At 42.0% G+C, this 21,480-nt stretch overlaps 1 protein-coding gene across 6 annotated transcripts in view; it reads left to right on the forward strand.

Annotated features, from left to right (window-relative positions):
• Nucleotides 1-21,480, forward strand: part of LOC128693328 (uncharacterized) — a 354,225-nt gene that overhangs the window by 206,237 nt on the left and 126,508 nt on the right. For 3 of the 6 annotated variants that reach the window (XM_070089438.1, XM_070089443.1, XM_070089445.1), the window contains one exon: nt 10,980-11,013. The exons of the other annotated variants lie outside the window; for them this stretch is intronic. The gene's annotated coding sequence lies outside the window, so the exon portion shown is untranslated. The remainder of the gene's footprint in view (nt 1-10,979; nt 11,014-21,480) is intronic. 6 annotated transcript variants of the gene reach the window in all.

Consider the following 21,480-nt stretch of genomic DNA (forward strand, 5'->3'; position numbering starts at 1 on the left):
TCGGCAGGGCATCCAGCTGTAGCAAGGGTTCTCTTAATGATGTCGTTGACCTCATTGTGTCTTGCATGCCAGCCCTTGGTTTTGGAACAGTTAAGACCATGTAGACCGTATTGGTCTGCTTGCACTTCGCCGCAAATACACATATATTCTGTGTGAATTGGGGCAGCAAGGCGCAGAGCCACTGCAATACGGAGGGTCTTAGGGTCGAGTCGCGTTCCCATTGCCGATATGGGAACTGTTTGGAGGAAGTCCCCAGAGTGAGGTGCACTCACAGCCTGGAGACGGGCAATCTCCCTATCTGATGTTGCAGCCCTGAGCATGTTGGCAAGCACCTTTTCAGCAATTGGGCCATCCCAGCTTGACTGTTTGTGAGCCAGTGCTGCACTAGGGTTTGGTGCTGGAGCAGCAAGAGTCTCCCATTCGGTGATGGCACTGGCATAGCTAGGGTCTTCTATTCCTGCTGAGTCACTGAGGGTGTCAGGAAGAATTTGTCTTATCAACTCGTTTGATGCAATGGAAGAGGACAGGAAAGCTGGTAGAGCAATCTGGGAGGATCTGCGTACTCCTAGCCCTCCAAGCCTGACCGGAAGTGAGGCTTGAAACCACTGTCCATCGTCAAGGGAAAGATTCAATACACTCTCTAGCATGGCCTTCAGGAGAGAGTCATATTCCTTGAGTTTTGGACTGCTGAAGGCTGGGGAGCATCTCAGAAAATAGGTAAGTTTTGGGATTGACAGGCACCTGGTGAGTAGGTAGAAGGCATCGTGTGTGTCAATGTCTTTCATCCTGCTTTCCATCGTCCGGAGGTCTGAGACTTTTTTTCCTAGGATCAGATCGATGGCATTGGACCCAAGAGGAGCACCGAGGAGAGTGCTATTGGCTGGATCAATGGCTCGTGCTCCTGGTAAAACGGCACTAATATTCTGGATCATCTGTTGATTGGTAGAAACTATTTCACATTTGGTGGGGTTTAAAGAAAGGCCCAGGCTTTCTCCCATGTCTTTAATTTTACTGATGTCCTCTAGGAGAGATTCTGTTGTGCCAGCTAGGGTACCGTCGTCCAGGAACCAGATATTGAGCTCGCTGGAGAGTGCCTCCGTGACTTCCTTGATGACCAAACAAAATAGAAAGGGGGCGAGAGGGTCCCCCTGTTGCACGCCCTCACACGAGTCAATTTCATGGTCCCCAAACAATAGTTTGGAAGTCACACTATAACACGATTCTATGAAGGGATAAAGGGAAGGGAAGTTTCTATAAACTGCTTGGAGAGCAGCATCCCTTCTGACTGAGTTGAAAGCATTGGCAAAGTCCAATTTGACCAAGGCTTTTTCATAGGACATGTTTTTGATATATACTCGTGCTGTATGGGCAGCTGCTTCACAGCCCTGTTGAACGCCGAAACCGAGCTGAGTTGGTTTCAGCATTGCAGCAGCCTCTTGACTCACCCTTCTTACTGCAGCCTTGGCGACTAGGCGCCGAAGGGTGTTACCCACTGCAATGGGCCTGATTCCGCCATCCTTTTTCCGGAAGGCACACAATGAGACACCAAAGAAAAAGGGTCTGATGGCCTCTGGGACACCGCCAGCCAGGCACAGGTTGGAAAATTTGGTGAGTTCAGACAGCAGCCTCTCTGAAACCTCACCAAGTGCTGGATTGGGTATTTGTTTTAAGTGTTGAGACCTTAAACCGGTGAAACCTCCTGCTGAACCCTGTGGAAATGACATAGCAGCTTTATACACATCAGCATCCTGTAAGGTTAGATGTTCTACGCCAGCTGCAATGTCAGGGAGGTCAGTGTTGGTACTGGGAGCCCTGGGTGGATGTTTGTCCTTCAGAGCTTGCGCCGTGCTGACGTCCTTGGGAGCGATGGTATCCTCACTGGTTATAAGTCTCAGAGCTCCAATAGTATTAACCTCTTCTATTTTTTTGCTATATATATATATATATATATATATATATATATATATATATATATATATATATATATATATATATATATATATATATATATATATATATATATATATATATATATATATATATATATATATATATATATATATATATATATATATATATATATAAGAAAGAAAGAAATAACAAAAAGGCACAATGCCGTGACTGGAACAATACGCAAACAACACGCACATAGTGAAGCATATGACGACGTTTCGGTCTGACTTTGACCATTGACAAGTTAGACTAACACAAGATGGTGAGGGAGCCAGTATATTTAGGAGAGGCGGACAGAGACGGGACAAAGAGAGGAAGAAAGAAGTGAGCCAAAAACACGGGGGGAGGGTGAACTGAAGGACAAAATACATCTAGGCAGAAGAAAGGAAGACAAAGAAAAAATAGGAAAGGAGAAGTAGGTAGAGGAGGAAAGGAAAAGATCGGGTCAAGTCACCACCAAGTTGTAACTTGACTTTACTTCACTCCCCTTTCTCTACCCCTTTCTGTTCTCTTGTACCATACTTCACTATTTTACTATTACTACTACTACCACCACCACTACTACTACTACTACTACTACTACTACTACTACTACTACTACTACTACTACTACTACTACTACTACTACTACTACTACCACCACCACTAGTACTACTACTACTACTACCACTACTACTACTACTACTAATAATAATAATACCACCACTACTACTACTACCACTATTACTAATTCTACTACTACTACCACCACTACTACTACTACCACCACTACTACTACCACTACTACTACTACTACTACCACCACTACTACTACTACCACTACTACTACTACCACCACTACTACTACCACCACCACTACTACTACTACCACTACTACTACTACTACTACTACTACTACTACTCCTCCCACTACTACTACTTCTAGTTCTCTTATTACTTGCACTACCAGCATTACCTCTACCACTACTTTTCCACTTCTTTCTTCCTCTTTTTGTCCCGTCCTTGTCCCCCTCCCCTGTATATACTGGCTCCCTCACCTTCGTGTGTTGGTGTGACTTGTAAATGATCCAAGTCAGACCCAAACGTCATAAACGTCTCTCTCCTATGTGCAGGTTATTTGCGCATATATTCATTCATTTTCCTCTGGTTCTTCATTGTCTTATGACCAGTTTACATATGCTAGCTATTGTTTTCTTGTCACTTGAATCTTATCGTACCTACTCTTCAAGCTGTGTAATTGAATTTACTTCCACCATGTATGACGGAAGCGCTATTCGTGTTGTGTTTACGGCATGCATCACTAAGCTTTACAAACTCTCTTATCCAAAGTTTTACTAAGTATACTTTTTTTTTGTTACTGCAGGTAAGTAACGCGTTACTGTCCTGATGGTAGTGTTGATGCTTGTGGTGGTGAAGGTAATGATTGCTGCAGTGGTGTGCGCGCTATGTCCCCGGTGACTTTGTTGGTGCAGGGGGAGGGATGGTGTGATCTCTTGACAAGAACCACCACTGCTTGAGCACCTCTTGTATTCACATTCTTCATTATTGTCTTCACGTTTCGCTTGATCTTTGTTATGTTGTGATAACGCCACTATGGGTGGAAAAGTGCCAGTGTGGGTGATAATGCGCCACCCAGGTGAAATATGGTATAATAAGTTTACTTGTTAAGTGTACTTGAAAACAATTCTTATTCTTGTTTTAAAAAAAAAATAAAAAATTATTAGCTGGACCCTGTAGAGCCTAGTCCCAAACTGCACACTGTCATAACAAAGTACGAGAGTGAGAGATATTGTGTAATAATGTTGGTAGAATAACCTATATGTTAGGTAAAAGGATACAAGTACAACTAATGTGACTTTTAATGTGGCAACGTTTCGCTTTCCGTTACAATATAATCGTTGTAGGTGGTGGTGGTAGTAGTAGTAGTGGCGGCAGCTGTGTGATGGCTGGGTTTATTGTTTTGAGAAGAATTATTTCTAATACTTCAGAGATGATGACGCTGCCTTTCTGTTTGTGTTAGAAATAGTGATTAATCATGATTCAGGGTATTTGCATCTACGGAAATTGGGTTCTTTAATCACTAGTCGGGCGTCGTTGAATTTCATCAGGTGGTCGGTGGAATACCTGTGTTGTACGCAGGCGTTGTTCAAGTTATAATTCCTACATGGAATAGGAGAAATTATTTCGTGGGTCGAGTCAGGGCTGACAGGCAACAGAGTTTTCATTGTACAAGAATAGTATACAAGATGAAAATTGAGACACATGTGCAATATCTGGGTATCTTTATTGTAGACGTTTCGCCATCCTGTTACTAGTAGTGAGCCACAGGGGCCAGTGTTGGGCCCTTGTTGTTCTCAATTTACATAAACGAAGTTGATGAGGGGATAATCAGAGACATAAGTTTGCAGATGACACTCAAATAGGCCTCCAAATAAGTCTGATGTAGACTCTAGAAGTCTACAGGATGACCTGAATAGGTGGAAGTTGTGGTTGGAGAAGTAGCAGATGCAGGTCAGTGCAGACAAGTGTAAGGTTCCAATCCTAGGAAAAGAAAATAACTGTCACAAAACAATGTAGATCTTCAAAGTGAATGCGTAAATAATCTAAGAATTCTGGTTAACGGAAATTTAAAGCCAAGACAGCAGTGCATAAGTGTTTTCAATAAAACAGATAGAATTCTTGACTTCATATTAAGAAGTATAAATAATAGAAATCGTAAGGTTGTAGTTTATATATTTTTGGTTAGTTCTAGTCGCCATATTACAGAGAAAGGCTGTATAGACCTTGTGGTTTAGCGTTTGTTTTTGATTATTATAATAATTACAGAGAAAGACGACAAAGTTGATTCCATGTATTAGAAACCTTCACTACCAGAATAACTGAAGGCATTGAACTTGTACTCTTTGGAAAGGCGGTGAATTTGGGGAGATATAATTGAAGGGTGCAAATAGAAAACGTGAATAAATAAAAGGGATATGAATAGCGTATTGAAAATATCTAACCAAGACAGGACTTGCAGCAATGGATTCAAGTTGGAAAAATTTAGATTTAGAAAGGATAGAAGGAAGTACTGGTTTAGCAGTAGAGTTGCAGATGAGTGGAACAAACTTCCAGGTAGCGTCATTGAGGTAAGAACTTTGGGTAGCTTTAAATATAGGTTGGACGAGTGCACGAGTGGGTATGGGTTGGTGAGAGTTGAACCACCCTAGCATGGGCCAGAGGGCCTGCTGCAGTATTCTTTCTTATACTTTTATGTTGAATCTTGTTTCCTATTAGTAATGGGGCGATACTAAAATTTTTACCGATGCCATCAAAATTAGCTGTTGTCCACTGATACCAATACTTGGGCACATCCTTAATTCTTACAGCCTTTAAGCTATCGCGTCTCCTTTTTATATTATTAGTATCGTGATAGGGTGTGCGAGATTTTATTTTAATATAGTAAATCTTTACTTAACTTCGTCAATAGGTTCTTGGAAGCTGAAACTTTAAACGAAACAACGTATAACGAAACCATACCTCGCTGTCCATCGTCAAACGTATTTAAATCTTCTAGTTTTGCTTCTAATGGAACACTTTTTTGTGATTACATCGTTTATTGTCGTGCATTTGTATGATTATCGTATACGTCACGAATTTTTATTTTACTGTCTCCACCCAGTGGCCCTGGCCAGTAATCGAATTTTATTAACAACGTTATAATGAAACGACGTTATTCGAGTACTTACTGTCAAGTGTGTCGGAGGTTAATCCAGTATCTCCTCAGACATTTTAAAATTGTGTTCATGAAGAGATTTTCAACAGTGACCATTTCATGTTTGGTATCTTGATGCTGATGGGCTCTTGATGCAAGGAATTGGAGCTGCGCTTCCTTTCCTCGGATTGCCAGGCGTTTAGTGCTTCGTATATGAATACAATGATTCTGCATAACGTAAGTAATAAGTGTGATACCGTGACCTGCTGCTGCTGCAGTTGTCGGTTGATGTTTATATTATATGTGTTTTAAATGTTTTATGTTTGAAAGTTTTATGTTTTGCTTTTAATGTTTTTTATATTGGTTTTAATGTTTTAATATGTTTTCATACTTTTACATTTTAAATATTTTAGGTGTGTATCTTTAAGGTTTTTCATTCTATGTATTTTGAATGTTTATCATCCTGCTGTAAATGTATATTCATGTTTTATATTGTAAATGTATGTTTTTTATTTACTGTTTTTCTATTATAAATGTAGGAAACATTGTGTTGAACTAATGTTATAATTCTTAAGAACACGTTAACCATTCTGAAGACTCGTCTCTCTTGAACGTTGCTACCTACCTTATATATATATATATATATATATATATATATATATATATATATATGTATATATATATATATATATATATATATATATATATATATATATATATATATATATATATATATATATATATATATATATATATATATATATGCAAAACAACCACTCTGAAAGAATAGAGAAATTCCAAGCGCTTTCGTGACTACTCACATTATCAAGGAACTATATCATAGTTCCTTGATAATGTGAGTAGTCACGAAAGCGCTTGGAATTTCTCTATTCTTTCAGAGTGGTTGTTGTAATATTTTGAAATCACCTGTTTACTGTGATCTTATTGCATATATATATATATATATATATATATATATATATATGTATATATATATATATATATATATATATATATATATATATATATATATATATATATATATATATATATATATATATATATATATAAGTAGTAAAGGAGATTGATGGAGTGCGGCGGTGGTGACTTGCTGTACTTGTCACAGTTGTTGCTGTACTTGTCACAGTTGTTGCTGTACTTGTCACAGTTGTTGCTGTACTTGTCACAGTTGTTGCTGTACTTGTCACAGTTGTTGCTGTACTTGTCACAGTTGTTGCTGTACATGTCACAGTTGTTGCTGTACTTGTCACAGTTGTTGCTGTACTTGTCACAGTTGTTGCTGTACTTGTCACAGTTGTTGCTGTACTTGTCACAGTTGTTGCTGTACTTGTCACAGTTGTTGCTGTACTTGTCACAGTTGTTGCTGTACTTGTCACAGTTGTTGCTGTACTTGTCACAGTTGTTGCTGTACTTGTCACAGTTGTTGCTGTACTTGTCACAGTTGCTGTACTTGTCACAGTTGTTGCTGTACTTGTCACAGTTGCTGTACTTGTCACAGTTGTTGCTGTACTTGTCACAGCCGTTGCTGTACTTGTCACCGTTGCTGTACTTGTCACAGTTGTTGCTGTACTTGTCACAGTTGTTGCTGTACTTGTCACAGCCGTTGCTGTACTTGTCACAGTTGTTGCTGTACTTTTCACAGTTGTTGCTGTACATGTCACAGTTGTTGCTGTACTTGTCACAGTTGTTGCTGTACTTGTCACAGTTGTTGCTGTACATGTCACAGTTGTTGCTGTACATGTCACAGTTGTTGCTGTACTTGTCACAGTTGCTGTACTTGTCACAGTTGTTGCTGTACTTGTCACAGTTGTTGCTGTACTTGTCACAGTTGTTGCTGTACTTGTCACAGTTGTTGCTGTACTTGTCACAGTTGTTGCTGTACTTGTCACAGTTGTTGCTGTACTTGTCACAGTTGTTGCTGTACTTGTCACAGTTGTTGCTGTACATGTCACAGTTGTTGCTGTACTTGTCACAGTTGTTGCTGTACTTGTCACAGTTGTTGCTGTACTTGTCACAGTTGTTGCTGTACTTGTCACAGTTGCTGTACTTGTCACAGTTGTTGCTGTACTTGTCACAGTTGTTGCTGTACTTGTCACAGTTGTTGCTGTACTTGTCACAGTTGTTGCTGTACTTGTCACAGTTGTTGCTGTACTTGTCACAGTTGTTGCTGTACTTGTCACAGTTGTTGCTGTACTTGTCACAGTTGTTGCTGTACTTGTCACAGTTGCTGTACTTGTCACAGCCGTTGATGTACTTGTCACAGTTGTTGCTGTACTTGTCACAGTTGTTGCTGTACTTGTCACAGTTGTTGCTGTACTTGTCACAGTTGTTGCTGTACTTGTCACAGTTGTTGCTGTACTTGTCACAGTTGTTGCTGTACTTGTCACAGTTGCTGTACTTGTCACAGTTGTTGCTGTACTTGTCACAGCCGTTGATGTACTTGTCACAGTTGTTGCTGTACTTGTCACAGTTGTTGCTGTACTTGTCACAGTTGTTGCTGTACTTGTCACAGTTGTTGCTGTACTTGTCACAGTTGTTGCTGTACTTGTCACAGTTGTTGCTGTACTTGTCACAGTTGCTGTACTTGTCACAGTTGTTGCTGTACTTGTCACAGCCGTTGATGTACTTGTCACAGTTGTTGCTGTACTTGTCACAGTTGTTGCTGTACTTGTCACAGTTGTTGCTGTACTTGTCACAGTTGTTGCTGTACTTGTCACAGTTGTTGCTGTACTTGTCACAGTTGTTGCTGTACTTGTCACAGTTGTTGCTGTACTTGTCACAGTTGCTGTACTTGTCACAGTTGTTGCTGTACTTGTCACAGTTGTTGCTGTACTTGTCACAGTTGTTGCTGTACTTGTCACAGTTGCTGTACTTGTCACAGTTGTTGCTGTACTTGTCACAGCCGTTGATGTACTTGTCACAGTTGTTGCTGTACTTGTCACAGTTGTTGCTGTACTTGTCACAGTTGTTGCTGTACTTGTCACAGTTGTTGCTGTACTTGTCACAGTTGTTGCTGTACTTGTCACAGTTGCTGTACTTGTCACAGTTGTTGCTGTACTTGTCACAGCCGTTGATGTACTTGTCACAGTTGTTGCTGTACTTGTCACAGTTGTTGCTGTACTTGTCACAGTTGTTGCTGTACTTGTCACAGTTGTTGCTGTACTTGTCACAGTTGTTGCTGTACTTGTCACAGTTGTTGCTGTACTTGTCACAGTTGTTGCTGTACTTGTCACAGTTGCTGTACTTGTCACAGTTGTTGCTGTACTTGTCACAGCCGTTGATGTACTTGTCACAGTTGTTGCTGTACTTGTCACAGTTGTTGCTGTACTTGTCACAGTTGTTGCTGTACTTGTCACAGTTGTTGCTGTACTTGTCACAGTTGTTGCTGTACTTGTCACAGTTGTTGCTGTACTTGTCACAGTTGTTGCTGTACTTGTCACAGTTGCTGTACTTGTCACAGTTGTTGCTGTACTTGTCACAGTTGTTGCTGTACTTGTCACAGTTGTTGCTGTACTTGTCACAGTTGCTGTACTTGTCACAGTTGTTGCTGTACTTGTCACAGCCGTTGATGTACTTGTCACAGTTGTTGCTGTACTTGTCACAGTTGTTGCTGTACTTGTCACAGTTGTTGCTGTACTTGTCACAGTTGTTGCTGTACTTTTCACAGTTGTTGCTGTACATGTCACAGTTGTTGCTGTACTTGTCACAGCTGTTGCTGTACTTGTCACAGTTGTTGCTGTACATGTCACAGTTGTTGCTGTTCTTGACACAGCTGTTGCTGTTCTTGTCACAGTTGTTGCTGTACATGTCACAGTTGTTGCTGTTCTTGTCACAGCTGTTGCTGCACTTGACACAGTTGTTGCTGTTCTTGTCACAGCCGTTGCTGTACTTGTCACAGCTGTTGCTGTACATGTCACAGTTCTTGCTGTTCTTGTCACAGCTGTTGCTGTACTTGTCACAGCTGTTACTGTTTTTGTCACAGCTGTTGCTGTTCTTATCACAGCTGTTGCTGTACTTGTAACAGTTGTTGCTGTTCTTGTCACAGTTGTTGCTGTTCTTGTCACAATTGTTGCTGTTCTTGTCACAGTTGCTGCTGTTCTTGTCAGTTGTTGCCATCTTGTCAGAGCTGTTGCTGTACTTGTCACAGCTGTTGCTGTACTTGTCACAGCTGTTGCTGTACTTGTCACAGCTGTTGCTGTACTTGTCACAACTGTTTCTGTACTTGTCACAGCTGTTGCTGTACTTGTCACAGCTGTTGCTGTACTTGTCACAGCTGTTGCTGTTCTTGTCACAGCTGTTGCTGTTCTTGTCACAGTTGTTGCTGTTCTTGTCACAATTGATGCTGTTCTTGTCACAGTTGCTGCTGTACTTGTCAGAGCTGTTGCTGTACTTGTCAGAGCTGTTGCTGTACTTGTCACAGCTGTTGCTGTACTTGTCACAGCTGTTGCTGTACTTGTCACAGCTGTTGCTGTACTTGTCACAGCTGTTGCTGTACTTGTCACAGCTGTTGCTGTACTTGTCACAGCTGTTGCTGTTCTTGTCACAGCTGTTGCTGTACTTGTCACAGCTGTTGCTGTTCTTGTCACAGCTGTTGCTGTTCTTGTCACAGCTGTTGCTGTTCTTGTCACAGCTGTTGCTGTACTTGTCACAGCTGTTGCTGTACTTATCACAGCTGCAGTTGTCACAGCTGTTGCTCTTGTTGTCACAGCTGTTGCTGTTGTCACAGCTGTTGCTGTACTTGTAACAGTTGTTGCTGTTCTTGTCACAGCTGTTGCTGTACTTGTCACAGCTATTGCTGTTCTTGTCACAGCTGTTGCTGTACTTGTAACAGTTGTTGCTGTTCTTGTCACAGCTGTTGCTGTACTTGTCACAGCTGTTGCTGTTCTTGTCACAGTTGCTGTTATTGTCACAGCTGTTGCTGTACTTGTCACAGCTGTTGCTGTTGTCACAGCTGTTGCTGTTGCAATAATGTTAGTAGAATTACCGACACACGTGTAGGTAATGAAACATTTTATTGTGGGAACGTTTCGCTCTCCAGAAGCTTTGTCAAGTCAAAGCTTGACAAAGCTGTTGGAGAGCGAAACGTTGATGCAGTAAAATGCCTCATGTACATGTGTTCCTTTACCAAACAGCTGTTCCTACTGCTGATTTTGCTGATGCTATTTTTCTTAGAGCAGCTTCTACTTCTGCTATTGTTGATGGTGCTGCTACGGCTTTTGTTGAAAATTTTTGTTACCATTAGGAATAATACAATTGTTTGGCAGCATTAATTTATTAATGTACATCTATAAGCTAAATTTTCCCTCCACAGGTGAGTGTTTCTCTACTTCGGAGACCTTCCACAGGTGAGTGTATGTATGCCAGACACCTTCCACAGGTGTGTGTGTGTGTGTGTGTGTGTGTGTGTGTGTGTGTGTGTGTGTGTGTGTGTGTGGAGCAGGTGGTGAACCTTGTAGACACTGAACTACAATATAAAGTTCACACACGAATATTGGTAGCCACCGAAAGAAAGAAACCACATTGTTTTGAAGGCTGTAATAAAAGGTTGAACCAGGTCGACTCCAGAAGAGTCGCCATGGGAAGTGCTTGACCCTCGCCAGAAGTCAAGTGATGGAAGGGAGGGAGGTGATACAAAAACGTTGAGCCTACTCATGTGAAGGTGTGTAGTCTGTATACAGGAGCATACAGCCTACTCGTGGTTTAAGTGAACTTGTGTTTAATTTTGCAGTTTCTAATATCTTCCTTTTCCCGTCCCTCCGCTCCAGATTTTTTCCTCTCCTTTTGCTCATTTTTTTATACAGGGTTTGACAAGGTTAGGTTAAGGATCTCTAGCTTTATTGACAAGCTATTTACAGGTTAAGGATTCCTAACTTTATTGACAAGCTATTTACAGGTTAAGGATTCCTAACTTTATTGACAAGCTATTTGCAGGTTAAGGATTCCTAACTTTATTGACAAGCTATTTACAGGTTAAGGATTCCTAACTTTATTGACAAGCTATTTACAGGTTAAGGATTCCTAACTTTATTGACAAGCTATTTACAGGTTAAGGATTCCTAACTTTATTGACAAGCTATTTACAGGTTAAGGATTCCTAACTTTATTGACAAGCTATTTACAGGTTAAGGATTCCTAACTTTATTGACAAGCTATTTACAGGTTAAGGATTCCTAACTTTATTGACAAGCTATTTACAGGCTAAGGATTCCTAACTTTATTGACAAGCTAAGAGTTGTTACCTACATCAGCTCATTTGAAAGTATTTTTATTTTTATGAGACATACAAGTAGGGAACAGGATAAGGTTGGAGCCATCTGTGGTCCAGCATTTTCATCTGATCAACTGAATTCCAAATTGAGTCTCTTTTTTGCACTTTTTTTTCCGTTTTCGATATATTGCTTTCAGTTGTACTCCTCTTTCCATATTTTTTTTCTCTCTCGCACTCCGCCCTTCTCACTTATACTCATCCTTTACTCTCTCTCTGCTCTTCTCTGTTCGTCTTTAATGATTTTGTTGCTTATACATAATCATCTCTTATTCTCTCTGCCCCTCACAGTTGTTCAGCTCTTCCCTGTTCCTCTTCTCTCTGCCCCTCTCAGTTGTACTGTTCTCTCTCTCCCTCTCACTTGTACTGCTCTTCTCTCTGCTCCACTCAGTTGTGTGGTAAGACACATAGGCAACAGTTAGGCAACTTTTTTCGAAACGTTTCGCCTACACAGTAGGCTTCTTCAGTCGAATACAGAAAGTAGGCAGGAACAGTAGAGATGTGAAGACGATGTAATCAGTCCATCACCCTTAAAGTCGTAGAATTTGAGGTTGTCAGGCGAAACGTTTCGAAAAAAAGTTGCCAACCTGTCGGTATTGTATACCATTTTGATGTTCATCCACTCAGTTGTACTGTTCTCTCTGTCCCTCTCACTTGTACTTCTCTCTGTCCTTCTCAGTTGTACTGTTCTCTCTGTCCCTCTCACTTGTACTGCCCTTCTCTGCTCCTTTCAGTTGTACTGTTCTCTCTGTCCCTCTCACTTGTACTTCTCTCTGCCACTCTCAGTTGTACTGTTCTCTCTGTCCCTCTCACTTGTACTGCTCTTCTCTCTGGCCCTCTCACTTGTAATTCTGTCTGCCCCTCTCAGTTGTACTGTTCTCTCTGCCCCTCTCAGTTGTACTGTTCTCTCTCTGCCCCTCTCAGTTGTACTGTTCTCTGTCCCTCTCAGTTGTACTGTTCTCTCTGCCCCTCTCAGTTGTACTGTTCTCTCTCTGCCCCTCTCAGTTGTACTGTTCTCTGTCCCTCTCAGTTGTACTGTTCTCTCTCTGCCCCTCTCAGTTGTACTGTTCTCTGTCCCTCTCAGTTGTACTGTTCTCTCTGCCCCTCTCAGTTGTACTGTTCTCTCTGCCCCTCTCAGTTGTACTGTTCTCTCTTCCCCTCTCAGTTGTACTGTTATCTCTGTCCCTCTCACTTGTACTGCTCTTCTCTCTGCTCTTCTCATCTGTACTGTCCTCTCTGTCCCTCTCACTTGTACTTCTCTCTGCCCTTCTCAGTTATACTGTTCTTCTCTCTGCCCTTCTCAGTTATACTGTTCTTCTCTCTGCTCTTCTCAGTTATACTGTTCTCTCTGCCCCTCTTAGTTATACTGTTCTTCCTTCTGCCCCTCTCAGTTATACTGTTCTCTCTGCCCCTCTTAGTTATACTGTTCTTCCTTCTGCCCCTCTCTGTTATACTGTTCTCTCTACCCCTCTCAATTGTACTGTTCTTCTCTCTACCCCTCTCAATTGTACTGTTCTTCTCTCTGCCCCTCTCAGTTGTTCTGTTCTTCTCTCTGCCCCTCTCAGTTGTACCGTTCTTCCTTATTCTCCTCTCACTTGTACCCTTCTTCCCTACTTCTCTTTTCTGTAACCTTGGTGTGTCTAGTGTTTGCTCTGCCCTCTGCAGCGTGTATCATTGATTTCCTCTCCAATACTTGACGTAGTTTCCTGGTGTGCATACTGTCATCATCACTCACTGTTTCCTCCGCCTTTCACTTCCATCTCTTCCTCCTCCTCCTCCTCTTCCTCCCGTTTTAACGCATTGTAAGTGGCTTGTATTTCTACATACCTTATTTACAGTTCTACTTTCCTGTAAATATTTTCACTTGTACTTTCCTGTCAACGTTATTTGTACTTACATTGTTCTTTCCTGGAAACATCAGCCTTGGCGGAAAACGAAGTAGACAGGTGGAGAGGTAGTCTGATGTAACCAGTGCATCACCCAGTAGATGTTGACCCAATGTGCCCCGTCTTCCCTGGCTCATTATGTTTGTCTATATAGTGGTCAGAAAGATCCAGGAGTGGTTAACGTGTTTCCATGCGGGGCACAAAGATGTGGAGTTCTGTTGGTGTCCAGGTCATGCTGGTGTCCCGGGAAATGAATAGGTGGATGTTGAGGCAAAGGCTGCTGTAGTGAGCTCTACGGTAGACTTTTGCTCTCCTCCCTCAACAAGACTCTTCACTGTAAACAAATGTCTGTCAACTGATGATTGGGCACACATATCGAGGAGACTGTAGGGACCTCTGGCAACTCTTAGAAGGCTTTTAACGTTAATAATTTACCGGGTTATTTATTTGACGTTGGTTATCTTAGTTTTGTGTGATAGTATTTGTGTTGAGTGTTTGTTGATTTTATTGTATAATGTTATCCTTGTTATTATTGTACTTGTTGTATATAGTTTTATGACTGAATGACTTACGTAGTCAAAGTGCTTCGTAGTACAATATAACTAGTAGATAATAAGGTAGCCGCACACTACGGGTGTTCCCACTACGAAATTTGCATAGAATTGGGTGGACGTACACTGCGAGTGTACGTAAATCTACTGAATCTCTAACATAAAAACGTGTCCAACCTGTGAATACCAGCCGGTGAGTACCAGCCGGTGAGTACCAGGAGCAGCGTCATCGTACACGGTCTTGATCACCAGGAAACTTCATTAACATGTAAATCATGGACGCCCTCGCCTTCCAAGTCGATTTCCTGCCCTCCCACTCCTCCATATTATTTTTTTCTTCCTGGGCTTAATTTTCGTCGTTTCAGAACCAGTTGCTCCCAGGTCTTGTGTCTAATATTTTCATATTAAATGTTGGTATAGCTGCAGCGTGTTAGACGATGCTAGATGATGGTGCTTACATAGAACTAAAGGAAGCTATGTTTCCCAGTCTAGATGGTTATGTAGTTAGAACTAAAGTTAGATGTTAGTTACGTAGTGGGAACTAAAGATGTTATGTTTCCCATTCTGGATGATAGTTACATAGTGGGAACTATAGCTAGTTATGTTTCCCTGTTATACTGTTTTGGTTGACTTTTGACTTGAGTGTTATTAGTGCTTCGACCTTCATCCCCTCCCCTTTAGCCCCCTCAACCACCTCGCCCCTTCAACCCCCACCCTTACCCCTTCACCCCCGTCACCTGAATCAACTAATTTCCTCTTCTTTTTCTACCTGCTCAATTTCACGCGTCTCACCTTTCGCTTCCGCTTTCTCCTTCCCCTCGTGTTCCTCTTCCAGGCTTTCTCCCTCTGTTCTTGTTTCTTAAGTCCCTATTTTCTGTTTTACTGCACGTTCTTTTTCTGCTCCTTTTCCATAATTTCCGCGACCCCCCCCCACCTCTTCCCTATCTCCTTCTCCAGCTTCCCTATCTTCAGATACTCTTCCTCTCCCCTGCCTCTCTCCTTCCTTTCCCTTGCCTCTCCTTTTTCTCACACCTGCCTCTCTTCTTCCTGTCCTTTGCCTCTCCCCAGCTCTCCTCTTCCTCACCCCTCCCTCTTTTCTCCCTTACCTCCTCCACCCTTTTTGCTACCCCCCTTATTTTCTTTCTTCACCTTTTTCTCTCATTTCTTCCACTCAGTTTCCTAAGGATCTCCTTATATATTTTACCCTTTTCTATTTTACTTTTCCCTGCACCCCTTTCTCATTTCCCTTTCTCCATTTCCTTTGTCCCTCTTTCACTTATCCCTTCTTCCCTTTCCACTTTTACCTTCATTTCCACGTTTCTTTTCCCTACCTCCCTTTATCCTTCCTCTTTCCCCTTCCACTCTCCGTGCTCGCCTTACCGTCTCTGCTTTTCGTGCCAGGGAGTAAAGTCTAAGGGGCTCCAGGCATTCCCAATAATTTAAGTACTTGACTGAATTTATTAAGGTAGTGAAAGTTCTCTACAGATTCTCCAGACCTGCGATTTCGCTTGTCTTTAAGAGAGTCGCTTAGTGTGCATCAGTGTTCTGTCCAACCAGAAAAGGTGACTTGAAACAATTACGTTACGTCAGTGTCTTGGCATTTCTTATTTTGAAGCATAGTTATCCAGCCTATCATTTTCTTGACGTTTGTGATAGTAACACTTGTGATTCTTGCACCTAAGATTATCCAACAGCGGTAAGAGTCCTTTACGTTTCTCTTCCGCTTTGTTGACTTTTTTTTATTAAATTTTCCATTGCGGAGTAAGTGAGATGTGTCCTCGTTGAACATAGTTTTGGAAGACGCTGTTTACGGCGTCTTGAAGATTTATTGTATCCTTAGCGGGCACCAATCCTACATATTGTTTGTATTGTCTATGTAATGTTATGATGCGAGTGTTTGACAGTTCTGAATGATAACTGAACAAGAACTGTCTCCTTACGAGGCTATAGTGAAATTTCCATAGTTCATTAGGTAGAACGAAGGACTCGAATTTTACTTGATCAGACACCGATAAATAGAACATCGAAAGAATTTGTCAGTAAAATCAATAATATTAACAAATTGACTGCTCAGATTCGCGTTTCGTGTGACGGTGCGAGATATGATGGCCTGTCAACAACTAGCTGGTGGAATGAGTGAGAGATGGCTTACCTGAGATGTGTAATGAGTATTGGGAAAAGAATGGGGGTAAATGGTAAGTAGAAAAAGAAAGATGATGAATAGAGGGGCACAATAGTAGTGCAGCAGCCCTTGTTAGGCAGGTGGTGTTCTCACCTGCCTTCATCACTTGTGTATTTGTCTAACCTATATAGTAGGTCATCCAGGGAGATGACAGGGCCGATAAAGGACTAGAGTCATGGAAAGTATTAGTTTTAATGACGCTACTTTAGATTGTTATACTCCTCTGCATTAACTGTTGCCCAGATAATTCTTTCCTATATCCTTTCTAAATCTAAATTTATGAAATTAACATAAGGATGACTGCAAACTGCAGAGGGCGCACGAAACTATGCCGTTGAACTTGAAGGTGGTGGTACAACTCAGACTGTGGTTCACCTTCTGTTAAAGATTGCGGGAGTTTACACATACAGTAGCCATACATGGGATATCAATACTACATACACAGTAAACATATATGGAGGATAAAGACAGATGAGTAATAGGAATGTTAGGAAGCACTTTATAGTCTTGTATGATGTATTATAAATGGTTTAGAAAACCAACAAGTTGAAGAATGAGAAAGTTGTACAGCATTTGGGAATCTTTATTACGGAAATGTTTCGCCAGCCAGTGGCTTCTTCAGCCCCCTTACAGATAAGAACAGCGGAAGATGAGGAGTTTGAGGTAATCAGTCCCTCAGCCTAGAGTCGATGTGTTCAGTCCATCAATCTTGAGAAACTTATTTGATGTAGTAAGTGGAATGAACCAGATAACGAGGTGGAGACGAACACTAAACAGTGTTAGATATAATAGGGCCCTGGAGACCAGGAATTAGAAAACTGGTCGATAAGAGTTAAAGGTTTCGTGGCCAGAAGCTGTGAATCAACTCTGGCCAATACAACTATAGTATAGTGAATCAAAGTACAATGAACCCTTGTTAATGAGAGGACACAACCCACATGGTATCTGCTGAAGAGGACCTCGGTTGGAGATAGAAAAATATAGAGAGCTATTCTTGTTGTCTGTAGGTTATTTCCTCTCATAAGTAAGTTCAACTAGGTAAGTATTTGTGTGCTGTAATAACTTTAGTGACACTGGTAGTTTACTATTGTCATTGTTTGCTAACATGGAATTTTGAATTAGAGTTGAAACACTCGACAAATGAATTTCCAGAATATAACCCTGCAGTGTTATGGAGGCTTAAGTTACTTCAGTGTGTAATGGTGCCTGAGGGTGTCACAACCCGGCCGGCACGAAGATACCTTTTCAGTGTGGCGCTGTAAAACGGCACTTTGCTCCGCGTTTACAACAGCCTATCTGCCACGAGACGTGGTTTTAATGTCTCGTGACCGCTGTTCCACCTCTAGTGTGCACCACGGTGGTTGGTTATTGTGGTGGCTAGGTTGATGGTAGTGGTTTGTTGTGTTGATTGAGATGATAGTGGTAGTTTATTGCTTGAAATGATAGTGGTTGATTATTGAGGTTGTGCTGGTTAATGGTGGTTATTGAGGTTGGTTTGTTGTGAGGGTTGGTGTTCGAAACGTGTTAACTGAAGCATGCCCCGCGGGCAAGCCGAGAGGTCAGCGTCAGTGAACTTGACATTCCTTAGTTGTGACACTGTTAACGGCTTCATACCACTGACAGGTTAGAATGATGGTTATGGAAGTTGGTTGGGATGATGGTGGTTAGTTATTAAGGTGACCTGAATTGATAATGTGGTTCGTAATTTGTATTTTTTACAATGTTTTCTTCACTATACGACTCTCAAGTGCCCTGTTACCCTACACTGTCATAAGTACACTGTGGGAACTCTCGCAGTGTGCCACCTCTCTGCTCTGTATGATCAGTGTGGGAACACTCGCAGTGTGCCACCTCTCTGCTCTGTATGATCAGTGTGGGAACTCTCGCAGTGTGCCACCTCTCTGCTCTGTATGGTCGGTGTGGGAACACTCGCAGTGTGCCACCTCTCTGCTCTGTATGATCAGTGTGGGAACACTCGCAGTGTGCCACCTCTCTGCTCTGTATGATCAGTGTGGGAACACTCGCAGTGTGCCACCTCTCTGCTCTGTATGGTCGGTGTGGGAACAAAACCTCGCTGTGTCATGCTGTATCACACAGGGTGGCTTGCATTCGTGATCTAATGAAGGATGTCAGCCTGAGGTAGGAGACATAAGATATACTTGGAGTCTGCCTGGAGGTTGTTACGGGGATCATCGCCCTCGCGACCCGGTCCTCGACTAGGCCTCCCTGATGATCAGGGTCTAATAAATCAGGCTGTTACTGTTGACTGCATGCAATTCAACGTACGAGCCACAGACCGGCTTATTGGGCACCAACTTTAGGTATCTGTCCAGTTACCTCTTAAAGACTGTCAAGAATCTATTGGTAATTCATCTTATGCCTAATGTGACGCTGTTCAACAGTCTTGAACCCCGGACACTTATTGTTTTTCTCTTAGTGTGCTCATGGCATCCCTGCTTTTCATTGGGGGTATGTTGCAAAGTCTGCCTAATCTCTTGCTTTTGTAGGGAGTGATTTCTGTGTGAAACTTTGGGACCAGAGATGGGAAATAGGTTAATCTTCTAATACTTCTGTATAGGTATTATTGGTGTAAAGTTCTGAACATTTCGTTAGAGTAGCGCTGGAGTCATTTTTATATGATCTTTACCATCTATCAGGTAGGTATGCAGCAAGCATCCAAGAGGTACTGTCCTGTCATACAAGAGTGACAAGCAAGCATGTTGAATATTTACACTCCAGCAGAAGTGCTGTTTTCTCTCTTAGGAACATGTAAGATGACAGGACAATCTTATACATGCATTCGCTATGTTTATCTTTACTGCGCTATATGACTCGCTAAATCATGTTAACACAATTATAAATACCTCACAGAACTGGTGAGATGGAACCCCTGAGGAGCTAGACCTTGAACTTACAAGTCACTGCTCTAAGAATCATTGTACCGTACCGGCCTAACAAAATCCATCCAACTACATAGGTGTGACTACAGTGCAAGTTTTTACCGACTAATCTCACACCATTATAGCTACGGGAAGCTCTAGCTCAAGTCCCTCTAAATCCCTTATCAGTGACTCACGCAGTCATGATGACGCGATTATCAACATCTCAAAGAAATTGTGGGGTTGGATCCCATAGCGGCCTGTGAAGGTTCTCCGCTGTCCTATGTAATTGTTCGGTTGTTATTTCTTTAGTATTATCATTCCAACTTAGGATACCTAGTTTGACAACGGGTTATGGGGCGATGGTTCCCAGAACCTTAAACATATAAAGCTGATGTTATGTTTGTGATTCACTTTGCCATGAGAGAGAACCTTGCTACATATTTTAGAGGTCACCTTGCGAATCAGTAACTCACCTAGTCCGTTGACTAATGACCTGGTCTCGGAAAATGGACCTAACAGTAATCAATGCCCTTAAAGCTCAACTGGCACCTGGCTCTCCAAGATTACCCGTTAGGCTGGTTCTTATCTAGGGATGAAAAATTCAGAGGATGTTTTTCCCATGGAGTACTCGGTCGAAATGTATTTACATTTTTTTTCCTTTTGTGTGACTTTTAAGTTTGCTTTTTTTATTGTTGTGCTTTTTTTTTTTTAATAATTTAGGAGTATGGGCTGAGACCAGGCCGCGGAGGCGATGAACCTCGAATCATAAACAGGTAAGAGATACCAAATAGAACCAGTATCAAGACCTATCCTTGTAGGCCACTTGTTATGTAGTCAATGCGACGCTCTGACGTTCAGAATAACACATTGCTTGTATCCAGATAACTAATTTAATCCACCTTGGTATTCTGTTCCCCTTCGAGGGGGGGGGGGATGGGGTGCAGGCAGCCTTGATGACATGGAACATTCTTGGCGTTATCTTCCTCGTGGATCAAAGCTGATCCATGAGGAAGATTGTTACACTCCCCGGGAGCTGTATGGCTCTTAAGAGTTTTGTGCTTCCCCATAAATGTAATAATTAGTACAGATTATCTCGGTCAGTCTGCTTTCTTGCTGCACTTGCCCTCATGTACTCTGAAACATTTGTGGTGCACTCATACAAACACTAAAACTGTGTGTGTGTACTCACCTAGTTGTACTCACCTAGTTGAGGTTGCGGGGGTCGAGTCCGAGCTCCTGGCCCCGCCTCTTCACTGATCGCTACTAGGTCACTCTCCCTGAGCCGTGAGCTTTATCATACCTCTGCTTAAAGCTATGTATGGATCCTGCCTCCACTACATCGCTTCCCAAACTATTCCACTTACTGACTACTCTGTGGCTGAAGAAATACTTCCTAACATCCCTGTGATTCATCTGTGTCTTCAGCTTCCAACTGTGTCCCCGTGTTACTGTGTCCAATCTCTGGAACATCCTGTCTTTGTCCACCTTGTCAATTCCTCTCAGTATTTTGTATGTCGTTATCATGTCCCCCCTATCTCTCCTGTTCTCCAGTGTCGTCAGGTTGATTTCCCTTAACCTCTCCTCGTAGGACATACATCTTAGCTCTGGGACTAGTCTTGTTGCAAACCTTTGCACTTTCACGCTTCTCATTGCGTCATCAGGAGCTATGCAATGTTGCAACGCTGCAACTGAAGGAGTGAAGGGAAGTTTTTTATCAGAATAGCGCAGAGTGGGCCTTTCGGAGGAGGTGAAAGGCCCACTCTGCGCTATTCTGAGAAAAAACTTCCCCTCCTTCAGTTGCAACATTGCATAGCTCCTGTTGACGCACTGAGAAGTGCGAAAGTACTTGAGCTAAAGATTCCCCATCCCCCTGTGGCTTGTCTTGCAGATATATATCTGACAGGCTGGAATATTTAACCCTGGTGTCCTAAATTGATACACCATACGATTTCCTGGTTACAGTGTCAGGACGTATAATGATGTTTGTTGTCTGCCATTATAGCAGATTGCAATGAAAATAGATATTTTAGAAAGATTTTTTTATGT

Source organism: Cherax quadricarinatus, chromosome 28 (assembly GCF_038502225.1).
Source record: "Cherax quadricarinatus isolate ZL_2023a chromosome 28, ASM3850222v1, whole genome shotgun sequence".
NCBI lineage: Eukaryota > Metazoa > Arthropoda > Malacostraca > Decapoda > Parastacidae > Cherax > Cherax quadricarinatus.